Here is a 27,173-nt window from a genome sequence, read left to right on the forward strand (position 1 = left end):
TTGAAATATAGTGGTTTGTATTGTTTTGAAAATCACCAGAAAATCCGGTATTTTCTAAAAAGAACTTAGTATAAAAAGTGTGAAGATCCGTACGTATGCTTATTTGTTTCTATAAATGTAAAAGAGCGATTTGTAAAACTCGGTATGTAACTCATAGGTGTACTAATTGAAAACCCTTGGAAAACCTGATGTTTTCCTAATACTTTGCATGAAATAATTTGTATCTTGTTATTTCGTTACAACAGGTGTATTCGTTGAGTCCCGGTGACGTTGGATTAATTATGGATTGTGAATTGTTATAAACACACATTAATGAAAATGACTAGTTTACAACCATACAAACGATCCCTTAGGCGTCGCTCGCACTATTCACTTAATCCAAACTCCTGGACTTCATGTAGCCCCACGACCGTGGAGGAAAAGCAGGTGCGAAGCCCTGATATTTTTCCGTAAGTCGTTCAAGGCTATCGTGAATGCGAAGGGCCCTTAGCCGGACTTGCATTTGGTGAATTCTCGACTTTACTAGCAGCACCAAAAGGCCCTTGGGGTCCAATAGCACAAAGCCTGTAAAAGTCCTTTTACACGACATGTAAGACCCAACTACATGTAAGCGGGTTTCCTTCGGGCCTAAAGATCATGCCATTGGGCTAGCTAGGCCCAACAAACATGATTTGAAACTTTTGGGCCCAAAGACGGTGTATCGACGTCTGGTGTATTCTCACATGTGTATTGACTTCCCGAATTTTCCGCGTGTGTATTGAAATTTCATCGTGTTAGTAATTTCAGATTCATTATTGATTCGAGAACGAATCAATTAGTTTGATAACGATTTTTGGTGTTGTTGTGTATTGTGATTTGTCGGTAGTCGCAATGTCAGTATTTTAGTCCTTAAACCATTTGTCTTGGCATTTTAATATCAAAACTTGTTGAAATTGATATTTTTCAGCACATTTTATTTGAAAACAGTTTTAGTCCCTCAAAATACAGTTTTCTCGGCTGTAACCTCCCTTTTTCGCAGTTTTTACATTTTTGGCCCAAATTTGAAATTTTTTGCAACTTTGGTCCTTTTTAATTATGAAAAACATTTTTAACCTTTGAAATGGACTTGGAACACTAGTAGTCCACTGTTTTACAGAAAAACACAGTTTCAGCCCCTCAAATTGGAAAATTTCGCATATTGGGCCTTATTGGGCCGAAAATATCATTTTTAGCCCATTATGCTTAAAAATTTTACATTTAATCCTCCAAAGAGAATATTTCCAGAAAAATACCTTATTAAAACTGTTTTGACTCATTTCATCCATCATAATTTGTATTTTTCCATTTTGGGCCCTATAACTTCATTTTTTTTTAACAATTTCAGTCCAAAAAAAAAGGGATTATTAGCCCAATGAGTTCAATTTAACCAACTTGGTTATTTCTTTAGAAATAATTTGTGTGTAATATATGTTTAACACTTGTTTCATACATCCTAATTCAAATCCTGAATTTAAGGACTTTTTGACTAGTTCCAACACCATAATCACATATAAACATGTAAATAAGCATAGAAATCATACAAAGCATACATATACTCATAGATATACACATTTGCTTGTATTCCCCCCCCCCCCACAAAACTTATAAAACCGAAAAATAGGGGGTATGAAGCTCACCTTTGGGTGTGGTTTCGGTTGTGGAGAAGAGATGGAAGAAAATGGGATGATTTTCGGCCTAAGCAACCTTTTCTTGATGATCTCGAGTTTGAGAGGTTCTAAGACACAATATTATGATTTCATATGAGTTAAGAAGAGAGTTTTGGATATAAGAAGAAGTCTAAAGTGTGGATCCAAGTTTCAACTTACCTAGATGATGATTTTTGTGAAGAATTCTCCTTGTAAGGGTCTTAATTCTCGAAATTTTTGAAGGAGGAGGGAGGAATGCTCTTCAAGACTTAGAGAGATTTGGAATGGATTTTTGTGATGTGTGTGTGTGTTCTCGGCCGAAACAAGAGAAGAAGAGAGAGAGGAGTTGAAGTGACACTCCTAGATGCATGTTGGTCCATACATGGAGGTATGAACTCCATAAGTCAACTCTTCACCTTTGGATTTGGGCTTTTGGGACGAGATTTTAAAAGGAAAGGAAAGTTTTGGGCTTTAATGCCCCTAAGCCCAATATTAGAGTTAGTTTGGATGATTTTTGGCCCAAAAAATATAATATGATTTTTACACTTTGTTGGGCTAGTTTAGGTTAATTATGGTTCATAATATTTAATTTATTTTATTCTAGGCCCAATATGGCCGAAAATGTTGAAATAAATGAATGTGGGTCCAATTAGAGCCCATTTAAAGGTTCTAAGCCCATGATAGTAAAATTGGAAGTTTATTGGTCCATTGGGTCCAATAAGGAAGTCCTAGTCCAAAATGGACCTAAACAAGAACTTCTAGGGTTTCCAATTGCTTGTTGACTATTTGTAATACTTGTATGGTGTATTTGATTGACAATTTTGATGTCATAGAGTAAGCATCATACATATTCTTAAGTTTTTGATTCCACATTTTTACTTGAGTGTAGTGATTACAAGACACAAAATTTCTAGTTGTGACACCATATTGTGTATAATTTGTATGCATAAGGCAACCGATGGTGTTGACAAAAGTTCCTAGCATTGCAGTGGCCAGAAGGGTAACGATTACCAGGAGAGCCTAGGAATCCTACGATGAGAATGTCGAAGGTCATTGTGTGTAAACAATTTCTACATTAATGACATGAATTTAAGACACGAACAATTAAGATCAAAAGTGTGCCTAATGCTTGGATTAAAAATAGCTCTAGAAGAGTTCTCAAAGATGGAAATTCTCTGTGAGAGCGTATAAACGACAATTAGGGTTCAAAGTATAGCCCTAATATGCTACGTGCATGCACTATATATAGACTAGTCTAGATAGTTGATCCGAACATGGGCATACCCATTTCGAAATAAACAAAACCATATAATCACATATTTGACACAACACATAATAGACACAATAATCTCCCCCTTTTTGTCAAATTTAGAAGGAGTATATTCATTTTCTTCACTACACGTCAAACTGTTTAGCCATTATATTCAAAAGCAAGTTTCGGACACATAAGTACCATCTGATCATACTGAAAAGCATTTGAGGTCGGTAGAAGTATTCGCTTTGCATGCTTGATCCATAGAAAGAATAGTGTTCAGAGCAGTGGTAGAATACAAATTTTTGTCTTGCAGAAAGAACATACTTTTCTGAACTGTTTCTCCTTCCTTTCTGTTGTACACGATGCTCTAATGCTCTTTTCGGATAATTCCTACTTTCAGCTTCTTAATGTCCATTGGTTGGTCTTCTGGCTTCAGATCGGGCCTTTTTTCAGAACTGATGTGTTCTCCACATCCATCTTTGCATTTTCAAGGATGTAGCAGATGATCAACCTTTTCAAATACGCCACAATAGGCTCACACTTCTTTTCATCTTTCATAAAAAGGTTTAACAAGGAGATCCAGTCGGATGGGTTCATAAATTGCAAGTCTGCCAAAGTGAACTCATCCACAATATGATTAGCTCCTCTGAATCCCTTGAACGGTATGCTCAAAAAGTCTTCGGTCTGAACATGCGATCTAACCTTTACAAAAATTATTTTCTTCAAGCTCCAACACTTGTACGGTGGCTTACCCTACTTCAAGTAAAATGAAAAGAGTTTCTGATTTACTGGACTATCCAAGATCCAATACATCTCAATCTTCTCAAAACAACAAAAGACAAATGCAATGGATGTGATGGGAAAATCAAATTGAGATTCCACATCGTTGTTCAGATCAAATGAGATCAAGGGATCCAGCCAATAGATGCTTCGATTGTCAATTACCACTTTCTGAATGTGTTCCATTATCTAAGGAGGATACAATGACTTCTGAGTTTCAAGCATAAACTTCGCATTCTAAACATCAGCTTGATTTGTTTCTAATTTCTTCCGAAGTGCCTGGAGATCATCTGGCACTTTATCATGCTTTTCCATGGCAATCCTTTCGGATTAGGTCATCTTCGGATTATCCTCAGTTTCATTTTCGAAGATACCTTTACCTTTGTCATTGTCTTTGTGTTTTCCTAAACCAGAAGCTACATTATCCTTCTTTTCAGTTTCAATCTTTGGTTGTTGATCCTTGTCTCCCCCTTGTTTCAGAAAATCCCAGCTTCCTAATATACCTATAATCTGATAAAGCACAACAAAAACCGGTTGAAGCTTTTTCGATAATTATTGTTGAACCGAGACAGTGAACAAAGAATCACAAATCTTAACAAGCCTCATCATGTAGTCGTTGGCTTCAAAAATGCACCCTTTGATTAAAGAACGCTCTTCTTCAAGGTTGGTTTTGGATCGGGTAGCATTTTCAACTTTTCAGAAAGGGCCTTATCCTTCTGAGTTTTCTTAGCTAGCTCATCTATTATCTTATTTTCTGTTACCAAGTCTGCTTGTAGCTTTTCAATCTTGGAAAGGACAGAGGAAGAGAGTTCAACATTCTCCACTTTGATTTCAAAACGAACAAGTGAGAGTGGCTCCTTCTCAGCTTGTAAAGAAGTGTTAAATCCTGTGATTACTTTTTTCATGGCTTCAATATTTCTATTAGAGGAGATTCTGAATTCATCAATAAAAGTAGTCACTTCTTGAGATATTTTTTCGACTTTTGTAGTCTTTTCAGAAGCTTGAATTGCCTTGGTTGCGTCTTCAAGGACTTTGGCATTTGCTGTTGTGAGCATCTTCACAGTGGCTTTGTGGGATGTCATCATGTATTCTCATTTAGATGAAGATGAAGATGTGGAAGACCCTAAAAGAGAATCTAGTTTTTCGTTATGCTTCTTGAAATGCCCTTTTTTCATTAGGGCATCATCACTATCACTATTGATTTTTATTCTAAAGGGGCAGAACACAAAAGCAGAAATAGGCCCCTGGTCATCTCAAAATAAGATTTCTTCTTCCTCATTGAAAAGAGAAGCAGGAGAAGTGTCTTGATCCAAAGTCACATCGATGTTGACATTTGGCCCTACATCAGATGTGTTGACATAAATGTCTGAATTATGTACCTCCTCCAAAACGGACTCAGATACAGGGACTTATGGTGGAGTAAAAACTGATGTTGTTGTAGGATTGGTTGAATCTGACTGGGCTGCCCTGATCTGAGTGGTTAGGTGAGATTGGATGGTTATTGAGAGAGTTTTCACACGACGATTAGAGTACTCTTTTCGACTCAAGGCATCAGCTACCCCATTAGCCTTGCCTGGGTGGTACTTGATTTCTCACTCATAATCGTTTAATAGTTCAAATTTTCAAGGCAAAGATCACTACTCCCAATTCGTCGTGAAGATGGTGCCTGAAGATGGTGCACTTCGTACCATAAAGGTAGTGCCTCCAAATTTTCAGGGCAAAGATCACTACTCCCAATTCCAGATCGTGGGTTGTATAATTCACTTCGTGTGTCTTTAGTTGCCGGGACGTGTAAGCTATCACCTTTCCACGCTGCATGAGAATGCAACCTAAACCCTAATTTGACGCGTCACAGTAGACTATGAAATCTTCCGTTCCCTATGGTAGTGTTAGTACCAGGGCACTGCAGAGTGCTTGCTTAAGAGTTCGGAATGTATCTTCTTGTTTGTCCGTCCATTTGAATGGTACTCCCTTTTGTGTAAGCGAGGTAAGTGGCTTGGCGATCTTAGAAAAGTTTTGAATGAACCTCCTGTAGTAAACTGCAAGACCTAAGAATTGGCGAATTTATGTGGGTGTTGTTGGGACGGCCCATCCTTCGATGGCTTTGACCTTAGAAGGATCCACATGTATTCCTTCCTGACTAACAACATGACCCAAAAAGTTCACGCTACGGAGCCAGAACGCACACTTGGAGAGTTTTGCGTATAGTTTCTCAGTTTGCAGGGTTTCCAGGATTTGTCAGAGATGTTGGCCATGCTTTTCTTCGCTTCGAGAATAAACTAGAATGTCGTCAATGATAACAATAATGAAGTTGTCAAGGAATAGTCGGCAAATTTGATTCATTAGGTCCATTAATGTGGCAGGGGAATTCGTTAGACCGAAGGGCATTACGACAAATTCATAATGTCTCTAACGAGTTCAAAAAGTGGTTTTGGGAATATCCTCTTCCCGGACCTTGAGTTGATGGTACCCAGATCACAGATCTATCATAGAGAAGTAACTAGCTCCTTGGAGCTAGTCAAATAGATCGTCGATTCGTGGGAGTGGATAGCGATTTTTGATAGTAAGCTTATTTAATTCCCTGTAATCGATGCAAATCCTAAAAGATCCATCCTTCTTCTTGACAAAGAGAACTGGAGCTCCCCATGGTGAGAAACTAGGTCGAATGAATCCCCTTTTTATGAGTTCACTGAGTTGGATGGACAATTCCTGCATCTCAGCAGGGGCCAATCGGTAAGGCGATTTAGCGATGGGAGTAGCTCCTAGCACAAGATCAATTCGAAATTCAATTTGTCTTTCTGGGGGTATCCCAGGAAGATCTTCAGGAAAGATGTCTGGGAATTCACATGCTACAGGAATGTCTTGAATGTTAACCTCTTCCTTGGATTTATCCACTATGTGCGCCAGGAACGTCAAATCTTTCTTTCGTAGATACTATTGTGCATGGACGTACGAGATGAGATGAAGATTCGTGCAGGGTTTGTCTCCGTATATAATTAGAGTTTCATGATTTGGAAGGTGAAGGCGAACGGCATTCTCGTGACACATAATTTCAGCATGGTGGGGGCCTAACCAATCGATGCCAATAATCACATCAAAACTCCTAATGGAAACATTCAAAAGACGTGTTGATCTAGGGCTAGGGTACATCCGATATAGATTTCCCCAGTAGATTTTGTTCTCCCATTGGCCATTTCCACTGTAAAGGTTTCATTGAGCTTCTGGGGTTGTTGTTTTAACAAATGCTTAAACTTATTGTTCACAAATCTTCGTTCTGCTCCGGTATCAAATAGGATGCATGCATAAGTGTGGTTTAGGAGTAACGTACCGGTGACGACAGCGGGATCCTGAACCGCTTCTCCCTGACCCATGGTCAACACTCTTCCTATCCCTCCATTCCCATAATTGTTGTTATTGGGACAATTTCGACGGAAATGCCCAGTCCTTCCACATCCATAACTGGTGTGGCATGGTCCTGTATTGTTGCCGCCATTTCTGGTGTTGTGTTTGTTGCGGTTATTGTTGTTTTTGTTTCCTTGTTGTTGGTTCTAAGGAGGGTAGGTCCTGCAATACTTTGCAATGTGTCCCTTTCGATTACAATTGGTGCACTGCATCTCTCTGCATTCTCCATTGTGATGGAGACCGCACTTGTTACACTTAGGAAGATTACCGGAATAAGGCCTAGGAGCACTTGGAGCAGCGGAGCCTGGAGCATGTGGTGTGGGTGGAACTTGAGTGGTTGTAGCATTAATTGCCACTATTTGTTGCTTCTTGGATGATTCGAAGCCTTGATGCCCCTTCCTCTTGTTGTTCTTTCCCTTTTTGTTGTCATTTTCATTCTTACCTTTAGCCTCCACTGGCTTCTCACCCCTCTTGTTGTTGTGGTCATACAGTTTCTTGGCCAATCTCTTGGCACTGTCGAAAGTTTCGGGGTTTGCAGCTATCACGTTTCCTTGGATCGGATAGGTTAGTCCCCAAATGAATCGCTCGATCTTCTTTCCTTCTAAGGTGATCATGCCAGGGGATAGCAGAGATAGTTCGCTAAACCTTGATATGTATGCATCTATATCAGCATTTCGAACGGTGATATTACCCAGCTCTTGTTCCATTTTCTGAATTTCTCCACGAGGGCAGTAGTCGGCCATCAACATTTCTTTCATCTCTGCCCATGGCATGGAATTGGCTATGGGGAGTGTCATGGCTTCCACGTGTCCGTTCCACCAAGTAAGTGTTTGGTAGACGAAAGTGCATGCGGCAAACTTCACCTTTATCTCTTCAGGGCAATCACATATCTCGAACACCGATTGCACCTTCTCGATCCATCATTTCAGGGTAATCATTCCTCTAGTGTCGTTAAAGGTTTGTGGTTTGGCGTTGGTGAAATCTTTTTATGAGCATGTTTTGGTAGGTCCTTGATTCATCCCGTTGTTTGAACTTCCAGCCCCTTGTCTGTTGACTCCTCCATTGTTCCCCTGGTGAATTCGTGCCATCGCTACGGTGACCACAGCAGATACAGCTGCTTGGAACGAAATTGAGTTGACTCTGGGTGGGGTTGGCCCAGGGTTTCTGCGGTTGGGTCGTTGAGGCATTTTTCTGTCATGGAACGGAAAGATGTTGAGTGTCTGTGGTTTTCATGAGGTTGTGATCCTATAAACTAGGTGTGTGGCACAAACTTTAGTAATTTCACAAATTAGCACACAATTATGGATATGTAACACATAGCAGATTAAAACATCACAATAAACATATAAGATTTTTCATTACTATTATCCACACTTTGATACATGAAAATTTTGCTCGAAAGAGCATACATAAGCGGTACAAGTTAGGCAACATAACGGCTCTATGAGTAGTGTAATCACTTAAACATAGAGTCGGGGTACATAGCATAGATCATAGTACTAGTACTAAAGACTTATACAGCTAACCCTAGTCGCGGTGGGCTGTGCCAGGGGGTGGTGCTGAGGAGGTAGATGCTCCTTGAAGACGAGCCACCTATCATTCTATAGCCTGGAGTCGGGACTGCCACCTTACCTGCCTCATTTGGAACTCTTGGAGGACGTCTCGTATCTCCTGCTCCGCACGCTCAACCCTAGTCTACATCTGGCGTACCTGATCGGTGGTACCCTGAGCTAGGTCACCTGTGTTCCGTAATCATCTCACCATGACTGGAAGAGCACGATCGGCCAGTCCTCCATCCCTCAGGTCAAAGAACTCATGTGACATGTCGAACGGGGGTCGTTGTCCCTGCTGTCTGCTCCACATCCAAAGATCAATACCCCAAGGGGGTGTAGGACCAGTAGGGCCCACCCAGTAAGCAGGCACTCTAATTGGATAAGGGGGGTTAATGACTTCGGACTCTGCGTCCGAATCACCCTCTTCGTTATCGCTAGATTCCTCCTCGAGACCTCCTTCAACTTCCTCCTCCTCCTCCTGTTCCTCTACTGGCTCAGCAGGTCCGCCCTCAACTTTTGCTTCGGGTTCCCCGTCGTATTACTCCTCGGGGTCTTCCTCGGGCTCTTCTTCAGGTTCTTCGTCCAATCATCCGTTATTCCCTTGGTTTGTAAAATAAGGGTCTCCGGGATGGTGGAAACCAGCCATGCTGTCTGCGAGAGTGTGTAAATATGCTAACATTATTCCTAAGGCGCTATAATAATTGTATAGATCGAGCTGATGTTCTATTATTGGTGATAAAGGGGTATGTTTTTAGGGTCCCTAGCCATCACGATTTCCTCAGGACATGTGATAGTTGTGCCTCGGAGGAAATGTAGTTGATCAGGCTACATCAACTCCTAGATACGACTTTGAACAGTCTTGGCTTAACTGAGATGCTAGCATTATCTTTTTTGATTTGGTTATTATGTTCTTTTTCCTAATGCACACAAGCAAAGATGTTTTTATCGTTGTGTTTTACTTGTTTTGTTCAGAGTTGTGTTAGTCCCTCTTTTTGGTTTATAGTTGCATATCAATGTATGGTTACATATGCTAGTTCACTATAAACCTGGCTCTGATACCAACCTGTCACACCCCCGAACCAGACAGCGGAAATGTCCGAGGGCTCTTGTGACTTAAATTGAATACCATCACAATGAATATAATGAATCATAACATAAGTCATCACCATGCATGAAAATAATTCAACTGGTATTGTTTACATCCATTACTTTGTTTTAAACATTACAAATTCATAACATAATTATCTAATAGATATCATACACAAAACACTCTGACATTACTTGGTACTTATTCTTCGGTTTACCTGTTACCTGAGAATACAAGTTAATTTTGAAAAACGTCAACATATGAAATGTTGGTGAGTTCAGAAGTAATGTTGTGATAAAATGATTTTGAGTAGTTTGTAAAACCCAGAAAATCCGATATTTTCTGAAAAGATCATTGTTTATAAAAAGTGTGAAGATCCGTAAATATATGCTTGTTGATTTTAAAACGTGTATAAATATTGAACTTTAGTATTAATTGCTCAAGTGATGATGCTGAACTTCCCAGGAAAACCCGATGTTTTCCCAATACATAAATTACAATGATTTCTCAATTGTTATACCGTCACGACGAATGATCTTTGATTTCTCGCGTAGCGTTGGATTAATTAGGGTTTGTGAGTCGTTATAATCATGCATTAGAAAATGACTAGTTTATAACTACAGGTTTCGAACGATCCTTAATGGCATCGCCCATTACTACTCACTTAATCCAACAACCATGATTACGTTTGATTAACATCCTAAATCTGTTTACCTTGATTTCTCGTAAGCCTAACAAACGAGGAAAAGGGGAGTACGAAGTCCAGTTATTTCCGTGAGTTATTTAGGCTGTCGGGAATGTGAAAGGCACGTTGTCCCAACTCGCATTTGATTTCTTGACCTCACTAGCAATACGAATGGGCCACTAGAGCCCAATAGCACATCATAGCCATTGAAAGTCCTTTTACATGAAATTGGGTCATCGGAGGCCCAATAGCACATAAGCAAATTCTCTTTGGGCCCAAAGATAATGTTAATGGGCTAGCAAGGCCCAACAAGAATGATTTGAAACTTCCGAGCTCAAATTTTGTAAATTTGCTCATCGTAGTTATCACATATTCATTTAGATGGTTTTATTCAACGCTTGTTGTTTTGTATTGATTGGAGACCGAATCACTTCGTTTGTAAAGATATTTGTTGTTGAAATTGTATTTGTTTTTCGTATCGTCAGTAGTTTGTGCGTTTCATATTTTGTATTAGTGAATTAATTTGTTTAAAAGTGGGTTTTAACCCCTTCACTACCCTTCTTTTATAAAAATAACACTTTTGGTCCTTTTATATAAAAGAATTTCATTTTTAGTCCTTAAAACATTCTCTTTACACTTTTGTATCATTTATTTGATGAAAACACAGTTTTAACCCAAAATTTATTTTGTGGAGAGCTTCAGCCCTCCCAGAATGATGATTCTTGGTTAGAACCCCATTTTTCACAACTTTTACAGTTTTGGCCCAAAATTCTAAAAACTTTACATTTTTGGTCCTTTTTATAGTAAAAGCATTTTTGACTCTTAAAATGACTTTGTTATGCTATTTACCCCCTGTTTTATAGAAAATTTCATTTCAGCCCTAACATTTGTCATTTTTCGCATTTTGAGGCATATTGGGCCGAAAAGCCCATAATTAGCCCATTAAGCTCAAAATTTACATTTTAAGTCCCTTGAAAATTTTAGTATTCAGAAAATTGATTATAGAAACTATTTTGACACTTTTGACCCTCAAGAAATAGTGACTTGTCTATTTGTAACCCAAGTTTTGTATTTTTAACAATTTGAAATCCTAAAATGGGTTTTATGTTAGAATATGTTCATCATAACCTTATAAGCTATCATTATTAACTTGTTTGGTGTAAAATATCTTAGATTATGTTTTATTCCTTTCTCATGCCATAGATCTCGGGTTTACACCCCTTTTGTTAACATATTCATCACAAAAACATATGAAATCACACACATACATGCATAAAATCACACATAGCATACACATACATATAGATCTACACATTTTCTTGTATTCTCCCCCATAAAACTCATGAAAACCGAAAAGAACGGGGTATGAAACTCACCTTGAGTTGTAGTTTTGGTTTGTGAAGAAGATTGGAAGAAGATTGGTGCTATTTTCGGCCCTAGCGAGTTCCTTGGATGGATCTCGAAGTTAGTGGGTTCTAAGAGGCAAGATCATGAACTTAAATGGATTAAGGGATGATTTTTGATGAAAAGAAGTGAGTTAAAGCATGGATCATACATCAACTTACCTTGGATGATGATTTTTGTGGAAGAATCTGTTTGAAAGTCCCTTAGATCTCGAAAATTTAGGGAGAAATGGAGAGAGCTTCTTGAGTGAATTTTTGAGTGATGTGTGGGTGTGTTGGTTTGAGTTCGGACGAGAGGAAGAGAGGGATAAGAAGAGATAGGGTGATGGGATTATTTCATGGAAGTATGAGAGTTTTGCATGGAAATCCATTAGGTAAAAATGAGTTGGCACCACAAAGTCAACTCTTCCCTTCTTTGTGGGCTTGGGCCTAAAATGGAGAGGGAAAGAGAAAGTTTTTGGGCTTTGAATGATTAAGCCCATTTTATGGTTAACTTAGGTGATTTTTGGCCCAAATAAATAAAAATATGATTTTTATGACCTATTAAGGCTAAATTAAATCGATTGTGACCCATTAAGGCCAATTTAAGTTAACTTAGTATCTTTTGGGCTCCTATGGCCCAAAAGTATTATGGTTCATGTATATGAGTCGAATTAGGGTCCATTTGAGAGTTCTAGGTTCAAGATAGTCAAATTGGAAGCTTATTGGCCCATTGGATCCAATAAGGAAATCCTAGTCCATAATGGACTTAAACTGGGATGTCTAGGGTTTCCAATTCTTTGTTGACTATTTACAATACTTGTATGAAGTTTTTGATTGAAGTTTGTTGTTATTGGAAATAAGCATCTTCATTCTTTCACATTGTTTGTTCACATTTTTTTTATCATTGTTCCATGTTTACAAGGCATCGAATTTCCTAGTTGTGACAAGTTACTTTGTAATGGATAAACTATAAGCATATCTCATAAACTATATTGAATATAGTTTATAGGTTTTTTATCTGTAGGTTATTCTTAATATGTAAAGTAGTATATATGATCTACAAACTATGTCTATTATAGTTTGTATGTTTGTTTTCCTTATTGTAATATGAACTTTGAAATGTAACATGTAAGTTCCATAAACTATACCTATTATAGTTTGTATTGTGGTTCATGTATATGAGTCGAATTAGGTACCATTTGAGAGTTCTAGGTTCAAGATAGTCAAATTGGAAGCTTATTGGCCCATTGGATCCAATAAGGAAATTCTAGTCCATAATGGACTTAAACTGGGATTTCCAAGGTTTCCAATTCTTTGTTGACTATTTACAGTACTTGTATGAAGTTTTTGATTGAAGTTTGTTGTTATTGGAAATAAGCATCTTACATTCTTTCACATTGTTTGTTCACATTTTTTTATCATTGTTCCATGTTTACAAGGCATCGAATTTCCTAGTTGTAACAAGTTACTTTGTAATGGATAAACTATAAGCATATCTCATAAACTATATTGAATATAGTTTATAGGTTTTTTATCCGTAGGTTATTCTTAATATGTAAAGTAGTATATATGATCTACAAACTATGTCTATTATAGTTTGTATGTTTGTTTTCCTTATTGTAATATGAACTTTGAAATGTAACATGTAAGTTCCATAAACTATACCTATTATAGTTTATATGTTTGTGTTTTACTAAAGACAAAATTGCAAAAATGGTCCTCGTGGTTTGCCGATTTTTGTGGGTAAGGTCCAAAAAAAATTGCTAGCAAAAAAACGTCCTTTTTTGTTGTTTGAGCTGTGGATTTGGTCTCTTCCTATAACTGCCGTTAGAGACATTCCGTTTTCTTCCCCACGTGCCATGCATACGAGGGTATTTTTTTCCTTTCATTTTGGGGGGGGGGGGGGGGGGGGGGGGAATGCTCATCTATTACCGCATATTTAATGGTGCCCAAAAACATTAGACACTCCGGATTCTTCCTTGTTCAATTTCCTTTGATGTTCGAACCCTAAGTCAACGATTTCCACCGCGAATCTTTTCTTTAGCTGAACTGCAATCCAGTAGGTAAAAGGAAAAAATGGTGCATTCACTGTGCCTATACGTCCTTCAACAATGGTGTTTGATGCACTGATTTGTATGGTGAGTGTTATTATAGCTTTTTTAACTTAAATATTTTGAAATTTCACACTATATGCTAACTACATTTTGTATTTTTTGTTGTTTGGGATAGTCGATCATCCCCATTTGTTCACTATTGAACTTCGTCATGGTGGGAAGTTCACACCTTTTCCAAATGTAAGATATGTTAAGGGGAAACTTACATATATTAATTTAGTTGATATAGATGAGTTTTCAATGCATGAACTCGACGCTATGATGCTAGAACTAGGATACGTGGTTCCCCCAGTAATATATTATCACTTCACGATTCCCAATGAAGACTTGATTTTTGGCCTTAGAGCTCTAGATAATGATCAAGATGTGTGTAACCTAGCTAAATATTATGGAGCTAACAAGGTGATCCAGGTGTATACTAAGCATGGCACAACCAACTTGGTTACATACTTCATGTCACCAAATAAGAGTAATGGTGTTGTCATTGAAGAACTAAATGAAGAAGATGAAGTGGCAATTGAACCAAAACAAATAAAACAAAAAATAGTTCATGATCCTAACATGAAATTTGTAGTTCATCATTACCACTTGTGGTTTAGGGAGGTGAATCAAAATCACTTTCGCCAGAAATGAGAAGAACAAGAAATTGGAAGCCAAGAGAGGGTACTAGGTCATGTTCTAAGCATAGGTATTGTTTAAGACACATCCATGAAAACATTAGGAAACAGTGGAGAGCTAGGGAGTACAAGGAGTTTATTTGGAGGTGTGAAACAATAACCACAGTTCAAGAGTTTCAATCTACAATGAGGGAGTTAGCTGAGTATGGCAGGGCTGCACATGATTGGTTGAAAAAAATATGACCAATGCATTGGGCAAAAAGCTATTTTACAGGTAAATAAAATTGATCTTGTTAGTTGATATGCAACTATTTTTTATTGGCCAATGATTTTAATTGTGGATTATACAGGTAGGGCCATCTCAGATGTGTTTCTAAATAACATGTGTGAAGTTATGAATGGTAAGTTGGAGAAAGGAAGGGACAAGCCAATCATTACATGCTTGGAATTTATAAGGAATGAGATAATAAGGTGATCCAGGTGTATATTGAGCATGGCACAACCAACTTGGTTACATACTTCATGTCACCAAATAAGAGTAATGGTGTTGTCATTGAATAACTAAATGAAGAAGATGACGTGGCAATTGAACCAAAACAACGAAAACAAAAAATAGTTCATGATCCCTAACATGAAAGTTGTAGTTCATCATTACCACTTGTGGTTTATAGAGGTGAATCAAAATCATTTTCTCCAGAAATGAGGAGAACAAATAACTGGAAGCCAAGAGAGGGTACTAGGTCATGTTCTAAGCATAGGTATTGTTTAAGACACATCCATTAAAACATGAGGAAATAGTGGAGAGTTAGGGAGTACAAGGAGTTTATTTGGAGGTGTGAAACAATAACCACAGTTCAAGAGTTTCAATCTACAATGAGGGAGTTAGCTGAGTATGGCAGGGCTGCACATGATTGGTTGAAAAAAATATGACCAATGCATTGGGCAAAAAGCTATTTTACAGGTAAATAAAATTGATCTTGTTAGTTGATATGCAACTATTTTTTATTGGCCAATGATTTTAATTGTGGATTATGCAGCTAGGGCCATCTCAGATGTGCTTCTAAATAACATGTGTGAAGTTCTGAATGGTAAGTTGGAGAAAGGAAGGCACAAGCCAATCATTACATGCTTGGAATTTATAAGGGAATATCGGATGAAGAGGATTTGCAATGTGCTTAAAGAGAAAAGAAAATGCCAAGGTCCTCTCATACCTACTGCAACCAAATTGTTAAAGAAGAATGAGCAACAAGCAGCTGAGTATATTGTAAGGTGGAATGGTGGTGGAAAGTATCAGGTAGATGGACCGTGGAATGATCAACATGTTGTGAACATTAACCAGATGACATGCATGTGTAGGAAGTAGGAGTTGACAGGAATCCCTTGCAGGCATGCCATAGCCACTTGGAGTGACATGACAGACAATGGGGAAATGGTAGGGAAGTTGTACACTTGGGTACACAAACTTTATTTACTGGATACTTGGAAGGATGTATATGACTTTAAAGTTGAACCTATAAAAGGTAGGGTAATGTGGTGTAAAAGTGATTGTCCCACTAGAATTATCCCACATCCATACCAAAAAATGCTTGGAAGGCCAAAGAAGAAAAGAAGACAGTCCATGGAGAAGAGAATGAGCCAAAAGGAAAACTCCAGTCAAATTGAAAGTGTGATAGCAAGTCAAAGTCAAACTCAAGGATCCAAAGAAGTGGAGAAGCTTAGTAGGAAATTTGGGAGTGCCACTTGTGGTAAATGCAAACAAAAAGGTCACTACAAAAGGACATATAAATGTCAAGGTGTAGGTCAACAGGAGGGTGGATGGGCTAATGAGGGTCATGGTCAAGAGTAGTTCATATGGTTAAGTGTAATGTTAAGTTGTTAAATCATATTTTGGTTAATTTGTTTAAGAAAATGACATATGTTGGTTGTTTTAACAGTTATTAGTATGTTAAGTTATTTTGCAATTCCAAAACTCATGTTGTTTCTTCTTTTTTGTTACACTTGGATATTATAATGAAAATTGATTTTGGTTATGTGCAATGGTATTGTAATTTGCATTGACTTATTTGGATTATATCTTATGATTCAATAACACTTAGTAAGTTCCAAAATGGTATTCTACTTTTCTTAATACCATTTCCTGTATTGTATTACGATTACAGTCTCCACAATAATAATAATTAAATAAGATAATGTTCCATACATTATAATTCGAGGTACAAGGATCATGAAATGACCATTATAGTATACAAAGGCCTATTCATCAAAACAATAAGATCCTAAAAAAACCTTAGCACTGTAGGTAGAACTTAACCCTAATCCCTAATTCCACATCTAGAAAACAAGAAAAAAAATCCAACTGCACCACAAGTAGAACTTCAATTTACAAACTTCATCTTCTAATTCTTTCACTACCATCTTCAGGTAAAACCTCAAATTCTGAATTTCATCTTCTAACTCTTTCACTGAAAGCTTCAAATTATTCATGCTCTTTAGTAGACTAGGGATGATAGCCTTAGCACGATCACATATTGGAGGATCAAACCATCCAAGGAATCGACATTTTGAGTCCTTTCTAAGATGAAGCACACAAAATTAGGGCAACAATAAGGTGTTTGATTGCAAAAATTAGAACGCTACTTTACCAGTAGAGGGCATGCGTAGAACCGTCGACATGGAGTGAGTGGAGTCCACGATGTGTGCAACACAGAATTGTTGCCATAGAAGCATATGATCGTTACCATTTTCGCATAGAGAGTCGTTGGGGAAGATGAGTTAAATTCATGGTTAAATCGAGAAATTAGATTGCAATTTAATCCCATAAATGAAAGGACAAAAATTCCCTTGCGTGCATTGCACGTGGGGAAGAAAACGGAATGCCTCTAACGGCAGTTAGAGGCAGGGACCAAATCCACAGCTCAAACATCAAAAAAGGACGTTTTTTTGCTAGAAAACTTTTTTTTGGACCTTACCCATAGAAATCGGCAAACAACAGGGACCATTTTTGCAATTTTGTCTTTACTAAAATTAGAACTTTTGTATTGTAAATAATTTGGTAAGTTTAAATCAAAAATATATGATACGGGTGTCCCGTGTAATTCAATATTTATACCCAAATGGTATTAAAATAGTTTGCAAAAATTATATTTTTTTAACAAGTTTAAAATGAATTTATACTTATATAAATATAATATTTATATAGTTTAGATTAAACAGAAAGTCGAATAAAAAATTCTACCCGAATCTCACAACCAAACAAGGAACATGAAATGGAGCCAAATTATTAATTCTAAGTCTGTTGAATCCTAATTATATAATTTATATGTATATAAATATATAATTTTATTAACGGCAACAATTAATAAATATTGAAAAAATTTATATATTAACACAATTTTCTTGTGTTACACTTGTATTCTGCCCCTAAAACAGTGAAAAACCATGAAAATTTAGGGGTATGAACACACATTGAGTGTGAGTTTCTGGTTAGATTCGATGTGGTTGTGATGATTCCCGGGGTAGAATACATGTAATTAACCATATCCTATTTATATTTTACACATAATTATATGCATAAATTAGATATATAATAATTTAACATGATAGCTGACACTAGTTTGTATAAATTACTTACTAATTGAAGATAAGTTCTTATGAAAGTTTGAAGGTTTGATGATTTCTGGGTAACTGTTTGTATCTTACTAATTGAAGATAAGTTCTTATGAAAGTTTGAGAGCATATGAGTGAAATGAGTTTACTGTATGTGTCAAATGAATTCATTTGTATCTTAAATATGAAGGAAACTCATGAGGCGGTGAATGTGAGGTTTACGATGGTAATCACATTAGGAAGTTAACTTTGGATAAGATATGAAGATATTTGAAGAGTTTATTGTCCTACACTCCCAAAAATGAAGTGTTTACAGTTTAGATCAAAAGAAAATGGAGTTTCCGGACCTTAATGTCAAAGAAGAGGGGGTTTATGGTCATACAATTCCATAAAGGAAGTGTTTACGGTCTAAAGGTCAACTAGAAAGAGGGTTTATGGTTTTGAGTCAAAGAGTGAAAGGTTTTCGATTTGGCTTTCTAGAATGTATAAGTTCACGGTTTGCTTTATTCCAAAGGTGGTGTTCACGGTTTGCTTTATTCCAAAGGGGGTGTTCACAGTTTGATTTTGGGATAATATTCCCTAAATCGTAAACACTATACACACTTTAAATTTTCATATTTTATGTTAAGTATAAGCCCCTTTATTTGAACTAGAACTTAAATCAATATATGTTTCATTATATATAATTCATTGGAGTATGGTTTTCAAAGTATGTTTATATAATAACTTATATAAACATGCCCTGTAGCATTCAAAGTTCTTACTGTATATATGTTATAATGTTAAATCATTTGCATACTATTGTATTTTAGACTTACATTGATCTGAAATAACGGGTTGTTACAAACAGTTCTAGAAGGAGTTGCTTTTGTCTTTCACTTTCCTCCCCACTTCGCTTTGTTTCCCTCATTTATCAGCTTTCGTAAGTCAACAGGCATTGGTTGAACACCTGAAGATGGAAAACTCTGATATTACCTCACTATGGCACTTTTGAGAGGAACCTTTTCCAACATAGCATCCGGAATTGAGCCAACAAAAGTGAAATTTCTTGGATCCGGCATAAAAAATGTGGACGTTTGGAGTGTTGGAATGGCCGCCATTACCGAATCAGTCATCAAGGGAACTTTGAAGTGGCCTAGGGCACCACTGACCATAATTGACTAAAATAATGCACAATAAATCTTTGTGCGTCGAGTAGAAGAGATGGTGCTCTAAATGAGTTGGGACCACAGAATAGACTCATAATCGAGATTCACCCCATGAAATAGCCTGTAGATAAGAATGTAGAACAATTTACTTGCGCTATTTGAACCTGCAACCCTCTTGGAGAAACTCTTGAACAATAGTGTGAATCGACTCTGGATCCACATTAACTTTTGGTAAAGTGAGCCCTAGAAGTTTGCTGAAATGGGGCTTAGTGATGGAGGTATTGTGATAAACAACCTCAAAGTGGATGATATCTTCTGCTTTGTTGTAGATAGCAGAAGAATATGCCTTCAAGAGATGAACTAGTGGAACAGATTCCTCCATTGTTAACGCCTGAGTCAGTGGCGTGAACTTTAGGCATTCAATCATCGGCCTAAGAGCTTCACTGTAACATGATGAATCAAGATCAAGAATCAAGTTTTGGTCATGCTTCGCGGTGAGCATGATGACAAATGAAGATTGATCGGTGAAGGAGATGTTTTCAAATGAACCTGCCATGGATTCACCAAAAGATATGCTATGAGGGTTTTGATAATAGTGTATGCAGTGAGAGAAATTGAACCATTCAAAAACCCTTTTATACAGCATGTGGTGAGTGGAAAGAGAAAACCATCGTTCCACCTTCCTGTATCCTGCAAAATCAGCTTGTAAAATCGTACCCAACGCATCAACAAGTGTCCGATACCATTGTAACAGACACGCGTATGTCAGGGAATTCAAAATTCGTGCCTGATTTGAATTTTCATCTCCAAGAAACTATCGTTTCGAAATAGACACATTTGGAATCATCAAAAAAATTCACCAGCTTTGAGACCAAGACACGTTCTCTGAATTAAAGTAACCAATCGGAATTAGAACCAGACTTTGAAATATCACATGGATTTTGTGCAAGAGTGCCAAAGATAAAGTGTCACACCCCTGGACCGGGACAACGGAAACACCCGGAGGCGGGTGATGTCTTTGTATAGTATCGTAACAATCTACCCTAATAAATGAAAATGGTTTTGCCAAATGTCATGTTCTCATTTAGTTTGACACATGTCATTTTGTAGGATTTTTTGTTTTTTTCTTTTTCCATTTGGCATTTTCTTGTGCTTTCAATTTTCTTAAATTTAAAAGTAAATTCCATATTTTATGCGAGTTTATTTATGTTATGTAGAATCATTAAATTAAATTTCAATAACCATAACAAAAAAACGTACAACTACAAATATAACCTAATAAATGAAAATGGTTTTTCCAAATATCATGTTCTCATTTAGTTTGACACATGTCATTTTGTAGGATTTTTTGATTTTTTCTTTTTCCACTTGGTATTTTCTTGTGCTTTCAATTTTCTTAAATTTAAAAGTAAATTCCATATTTTATGCGAGTTTATTTATGTTATGTAGAATCATTAAATTAAATTTTAATAACCATACCAAAAAAACGTATAACTACAAATTAGACAATAATCAATTCTTCCATAATTAAATTTTTACATATCATAATTTTCACTTATACAATAACTTTTTCAAAACAAAAAATGTTATGAAATCCAATTGTAAACAAAGAAATTAGTTTTCATTTATTAGGGTAGATATATTGAAAAACTTGATCCTTATTATTTTATATTCAACTTTTTTTAATAAACCCGTGTAATACACGGGGCTCACACCTAGTTGTATATAAATGAAACACAACAATCCAGACATCATACATTGAGATATCAAACTTACAATGTTTTACATAGTGTATTTGCTCTCATATTACAACAAAAGTGACATTAGTAAACGATTCCCAAAATGCAGCAAAATATCCCGTGTCTGAGGCTCTTATACCTACCTACTGAGTTCCTGAGAATACAAGCGATTTTGAAAAGCGTCAACATATAAATGTTGGCGAGTTCATAAGCATGTTTGTATGAAAACTTTGTATTACTTTTTAAACACCAAAAAATATGATATTTTCTGTAAAAACGGTTTGGAAGTTTTGTCTCAAATCTTGTACTATAGCATGTATGTTTTTGTTTTTGACAATGTATAAAAACGGAGTGTTCCAGAAAATCCTATATTTTTTGTTGTTTGTATACTATAATGTGTTGTATCTAGTTTCTAGGAAACCTGATATTTATGTTGGTAAAAGCATTGTAGTCTTAAAATCCATAAGACCCGAGAAATGTAGTAAAAGCATAGTTCGTACAATGTATCAAGAGTATATTATGTGAATTCCGTAAATGTATTGCGTTGTTAATCTTTATGTGATTCGTTATAACCATGCTTGATGTGATTGTTATGCCTGTCTTGACGTTCTTCAAATGTCGCTTGTTTAAGGTAAGATATTTGTCACCCTACACTAGTCTAGTCTATCTGCAGAAAACAACTCTACCGTGGGGTGTCAACCCCGTATAGATCTATACACAAACTCTCACTCTCATTCCAGGAGACATTGGTTATAACTACAGGACTTATGGTGTATACTAGATAGGTACAAATCATGGAAATGTCTCACAAGAGCCTTAACTAAACTTACGCGAACAGCGTATCACATTATTTAATATTTAAAAAAAATGCTTCGAGTATGTAATCGATTACGAAACATTTGTGATAAATACAATTTGTTTTTATCGAAATGTCAAGTATTTATTTGTTGTAGGTCTTGTTAACGTAGTGTGTGTCGTAAGGTCCAATAAACGTGTAATGAGTGTAACTGGCTTAATTAGGGTAATATCTGTTGGATTAATGTTTAAGTCCATAACTATAATTGGTAAGACTTGACCCAACCTGGCATGGTCCATTTGGGTTGCATGGCATCGGAACATTTGGATAGACCGTTTATGAGAAGAAGTTATTTGTGACATATTAATATATTATAAGTTCTAATATATTAATATGAAATCATGTTATTTAATTAGTATTGATCAAGAATTAATTTGGACTTAATTTAGTGATCAAAAGAGACTAATTAAATATATGGGGATTGATTGTGTAAATCGTTCATTCTTATATATGTAGGCTTATGATCCATGGTTCCTTATGTTGGGTTTAAACCATGTGGTGACCCATGGATATTCCATGGAGGTTAAAACCCATGGAGTGTAAGGAATGGGCAAAGTCATGGGTTACACGGTGTAACCCTAATGTGGATACTATATAAGGATCCATTTAGCTCAAGAAATTGGCACTAGTGATACATATGTGAGGGCTAGCCGATTTGAGCATGGAGTGTCTTCTTCTAATGGTTATTCCATGTGTTCGTGATGTTGTGTGAACCAGTTGAGGTGTCACACTTAGGGCACTAGGCTCTCAAGCTCCATAGAGTTAGGCTACATCAAGTGGTATGTATTCTAACTTGTTATTACCCAAGTATCAAAAGATTGTATACTACTTAGGGTAATACCTTGGAATATTCATATTTGCATGTATAATAGAGAAAACATAGATCCAAGGTATTTAGGGTTGCATGTACACTTAGGAGTGTTAGAATTCTCAAAACCCAACAGTGGTATTGTCACACCCCAAAACCATTGAACGGCGGAAACGTTCTGGGGCGGAGGACGTCATGTACAGTATCACAACAATGAAAAGTAGTAAACAAGCAACAACATAGTCCATTGCATTAATAATATAATTATTAAACAAGTGTGTTATGTTAAATTATAATAGACACTAATGCATAAATCAAAATGAAAGATGAGTCTTGAACGAGCTCCATCTTCTCTAAACCTTGCATCAGTACCTATCTATTGATGACCTGAGGATACAAGTAATTTTGAAAGCGAGTATCAGCTTTGAAGCTGGTGAGATCATAAGTATATTAGTGTCTTAATTTGTATGTAAGTACTTGTATGGAATTTGAAATGTAAGTATTTGTATGAATGAACTGTAAATATTTGTATGTAAATGAACATCCTAGAAAACCCTATGTTTCCTACTAACTGTATCCTTCTACCAAGGCATCTAGTATCCATGTGTGTGTCTCTTGTAAGAGTTTGTATTTTCCCAACTCTGACTATAATTAATCAAAAATATAGTTTCTACATTATCGTGCATCGTGTGAATGTTCACGAAGTGAATGTGAAGGGGAAAATGAAATAGTACTATGTTGTAGTATCATATGACTACAACTGTACTAACTACCTTAAAACAAAAAGGTATTCAATATAACATGTGATCGACCTATATCCTGCTACTGACTCTAGTAAAACGACGATGTAAGACGCCGTAAGAAATGACATTTGGCACCCGTAGACTTGCAAGTCCCACTGTAGCGAGCAACAAGGTGTAGGATAGTCAATCCAGTATAGATCTATATGCAAACTCATACACTCTCCAATTAAGGAGATTCGGGATACAAGAACGGTCGTGGCAGGAAGTGCCATGACCCGTTCTATGGTTCACATAACGGCATAAACGTATATGTAATAAATGTGCTAACTAAAAGTGTAATCTTCCTCTATCTAGCCTGTATGTACTGAAATGTTCTACGTGTGCTAGCTGTAATGTATGTTCTCTCTCTATCTAGCATGTATAGTAATGTACTGTGTGTACTAGCTGTAATGTATGTTCTCTCTCTATCTAGCAAGTATTGACTCATGAATGAACTGACTCATTGTATGATATCGTGTTCTAGTAATATTTCTAGTATCTTCCTAAACTACCCATATGGTAGCTTACTAGTAATGTAACTGGTACGTATAAACATGGAAGTATACCCTTGCTACCCAAGGGTATCAAATGAACTGGAAGAACCTTTATGACTATATATGTACACGTGATATATAACTAATATTTAAACGACCTTCGAACGGGTACCCGATATCCCACCAGACCACATCTCAAGCGCGAAAAAGAAATAGGATGGATAGCCTTCGTAAGTCTTTTAAACATTTCTTATATAAATATACATATATAGGCATGCAATTTATATTATAAAAGCATAAAATAAGTTTTGTAAAACCTTTTGAACATGATTACTATCTAAGAAAGGATTGACTTGATGTCAATCTATAACAAGTTGGAGGTATTTATCCAACAAAATAGTTTTAAATACAAAGAAACATTTGTTTGAAACACAATTGTAATGAGTTTGAATTGAAACATACAGTGTATAATGAACAATTAAATCATGAGTTTTAAACATATAAAACGTATATGAAAATCCTTTGAGTAACAACTGTTTGGTAAAACAGCTAATGTGTAGTAAGTCATTTGAATGCTGCTTATTAATCACATGTGATTTTATATAATAACTAGCATGATTCTACTTGTATCCCCCCTCCCCCCATAAAACATTTAAAAACATTTAAAACATTGATTAAGGGGTATGAACTCACCTATTGTAAGTGATTAGAATGAACTGAAGAGGTAGGACTGCTAGGTGTCAAGTGAAGTCTTGAACACACTCTATGGTCCTAGTTAACATATAAATTCACAAATATGTAACAAATTAGTTTATATACAACTAATAAACAAGTCAAGACACCCTAGGACATGCTAAACACCTTTATCAAGTGTTATTAGCCTCCAGGATTGCATCTAAGTGTTTGTAGGGGAAGCTATTGTGTGTAGGGCTCAAGGAAAACTCCACCATGAAGTTCACGGCCCTAATAACACTAACAAATGAATTTACGGTTGTAAACTCATGGGTTTACGGCCTTAAGCTCATACTTAGGTTACCATGTTGTGTTTGATGCTCTAGAAGACTCTAGGAAGCATTTCTACTTAATGGCTTGGTCTATGGAAGCATTTAGGGCATAATATAACTCCTTTTAAGAGTTTACGGCCCTGGGACCATATCCCTTGGAGATTACGGCCGTAATCTCCCTTGGGAGGATGTTTATGGTGTTTTCAAGTCTCATACACATGTAGGATAGGTTCTAAACTTTTACCTAAAGCAAGTGAAGGCCTTAGGCACACTTTGGTGCCCTAGTTTGATGTTCACGGCCCAAGCACAATCTTAGGGCTGTAAACTCTCAAAAGAGGGGTTTTTGGATGTGTTGAAGTCCCTAATTTATGTAGGAGTAAACCTAGGTAATTGTCCAAAGCTTTAGGAGTGTTAAAAACACTCTTTGGTCCATGTTTTTGGAGTTCACGGTGCGAGAACTTCTTGGGCCATGAACACCATAATCTTGGTGTTCTTGTTTGTTTTCTAGTCTTAAACACACTTATATACAAGCCTAAGTTTGTTGCCTAACATGGGGAAAAGACTAGGTAGCATTTAAGCCACATATAGGAGTTTACTCTCCAAGAACGTTCTTGGGCGGTAAACACCCGAATGTCACAGATTTGCTATGTAATATAATTTATTAAGCACATTATAAACATTATAAGACAACTAGAGAAGTGTACTCACGATTTGGGATAAAAACCCGAAGATCCGTGAGAGAGAAAATGACTTTTCTCTAGTTGGAAATGTAACTAATGACATAATTTGGTTAAGAATTCTATTTATAGTCCTGGGATTTTTTGTCCGAAAATATTATTATTCTGGAAATGAACTCTAATATTATGAAGTTTTGAAATACTCGAGTTTCGCAGACCCATGTGCATCCGCTCTCCTGATATCTCCTTAAATGTAAAACCGTGAAATACTCAAACTTATTCGAAAAAGTCTGAAATTCACTGTAACTGGTCTAGCTTCTATTGACTTGATAATGTTCGTACAAAATGGAAATTTTGGGTTGTCACAGGTATCATAGCCATGGATTGTTTTATGTTATATTGATGCAAATTTTTTATGTTCAAAGTTGAAAAAAAAAGAAAAAAAAACATGACGTTTGTCAAATTTTAAGATAATTACTTGTTTTTGTGAAAAATTAATTATTTGTAAAATTTGAATCATTTGATATATGAGTTGAATTAGGTCAAATTTAGTAAAATATATAGTGATATGATTATTTTATTTGTTTTAAAATTTTGATCTAAAAAGTTTTTTTTTGAAACCTCCATAAGTTATGGATATGAAAAGGTTTTAAAAAAAATTGATTCAAAGTTTTTATGGAGTTACAAAATTTGGTGTTAATGTTTTAAAAGAATTCCATAACTTATTCTTAAGTTATGGAACATGAAAAGTTTCATCATAAAATAAGCATTTAATTCCATAAGTTATGGATTACCAAAAGTTTTATGTTTCCTTGATTTATGAGTTAGTTTAGATTAACGGAAAAAAAATTATGTTTTAGTTGTTATCAATCCTAATTAAATAAGAGGTAGTTTATAAAATGTGTTTTTTTAATTTGTCCTCAAGTTACATAAAAGGTCACATTTATGAATCTTAAAACTCATAAAAGTGTCATAGGTTACATAAAAAATAAAGAGTCTTTTTCATTAAATAGTATTATAACTCCATAACTTGTCCTCAAGTTATGGATGTTTAAGAGACACTTCTTTAAAAGTGTTATTAAAGAATAGGAGGTTACATAAAAAATGAAGAGTCTTCATTTTAATGAACCATTAAACTCATAAGTTATGAAATAAAAAGTTTTGAATAGTTTCATAAACTTGCCCTCAAGTTTTGGAATTTGTAAAATTTTTCCATGAATACTTTAATTCTATGTTAAGCCATTAGAATTTTAAAAGTTAAAATTCAACTCTTACACTTTATAATATCATAAGTTATATATATATATATATATATATATATATATATATATATATATATATATATATATATATATATATATATATATATATATATATAAGAGCAAGTCATCTTACCATTAGTAGGCCTCATTTACAAAGCTAGTCTTTAAGGGGGGTATAAGGTTACTGCCTATAAAATGACAGTTTAATGAGTGTCCACTCTCACCCACCGCTTCCTTGACTGGTCGAGGGTCGTT

This window comes from Lactuca saligna, chromosome 9 (assembly GCF_052625555.1).
Source record: "Lactuca saligna cultivar CGN05327 chromosome 9, ASM5262555v1, whole genome shotgun sequence".
In the NCBI taxonomy this organism is placed as follows: Eukaryota; Viridiplantae; Streptophyta; class Magnoliopsida; order Asterales; family Asteraceae; genus Lactuca; species Lactuca saligna.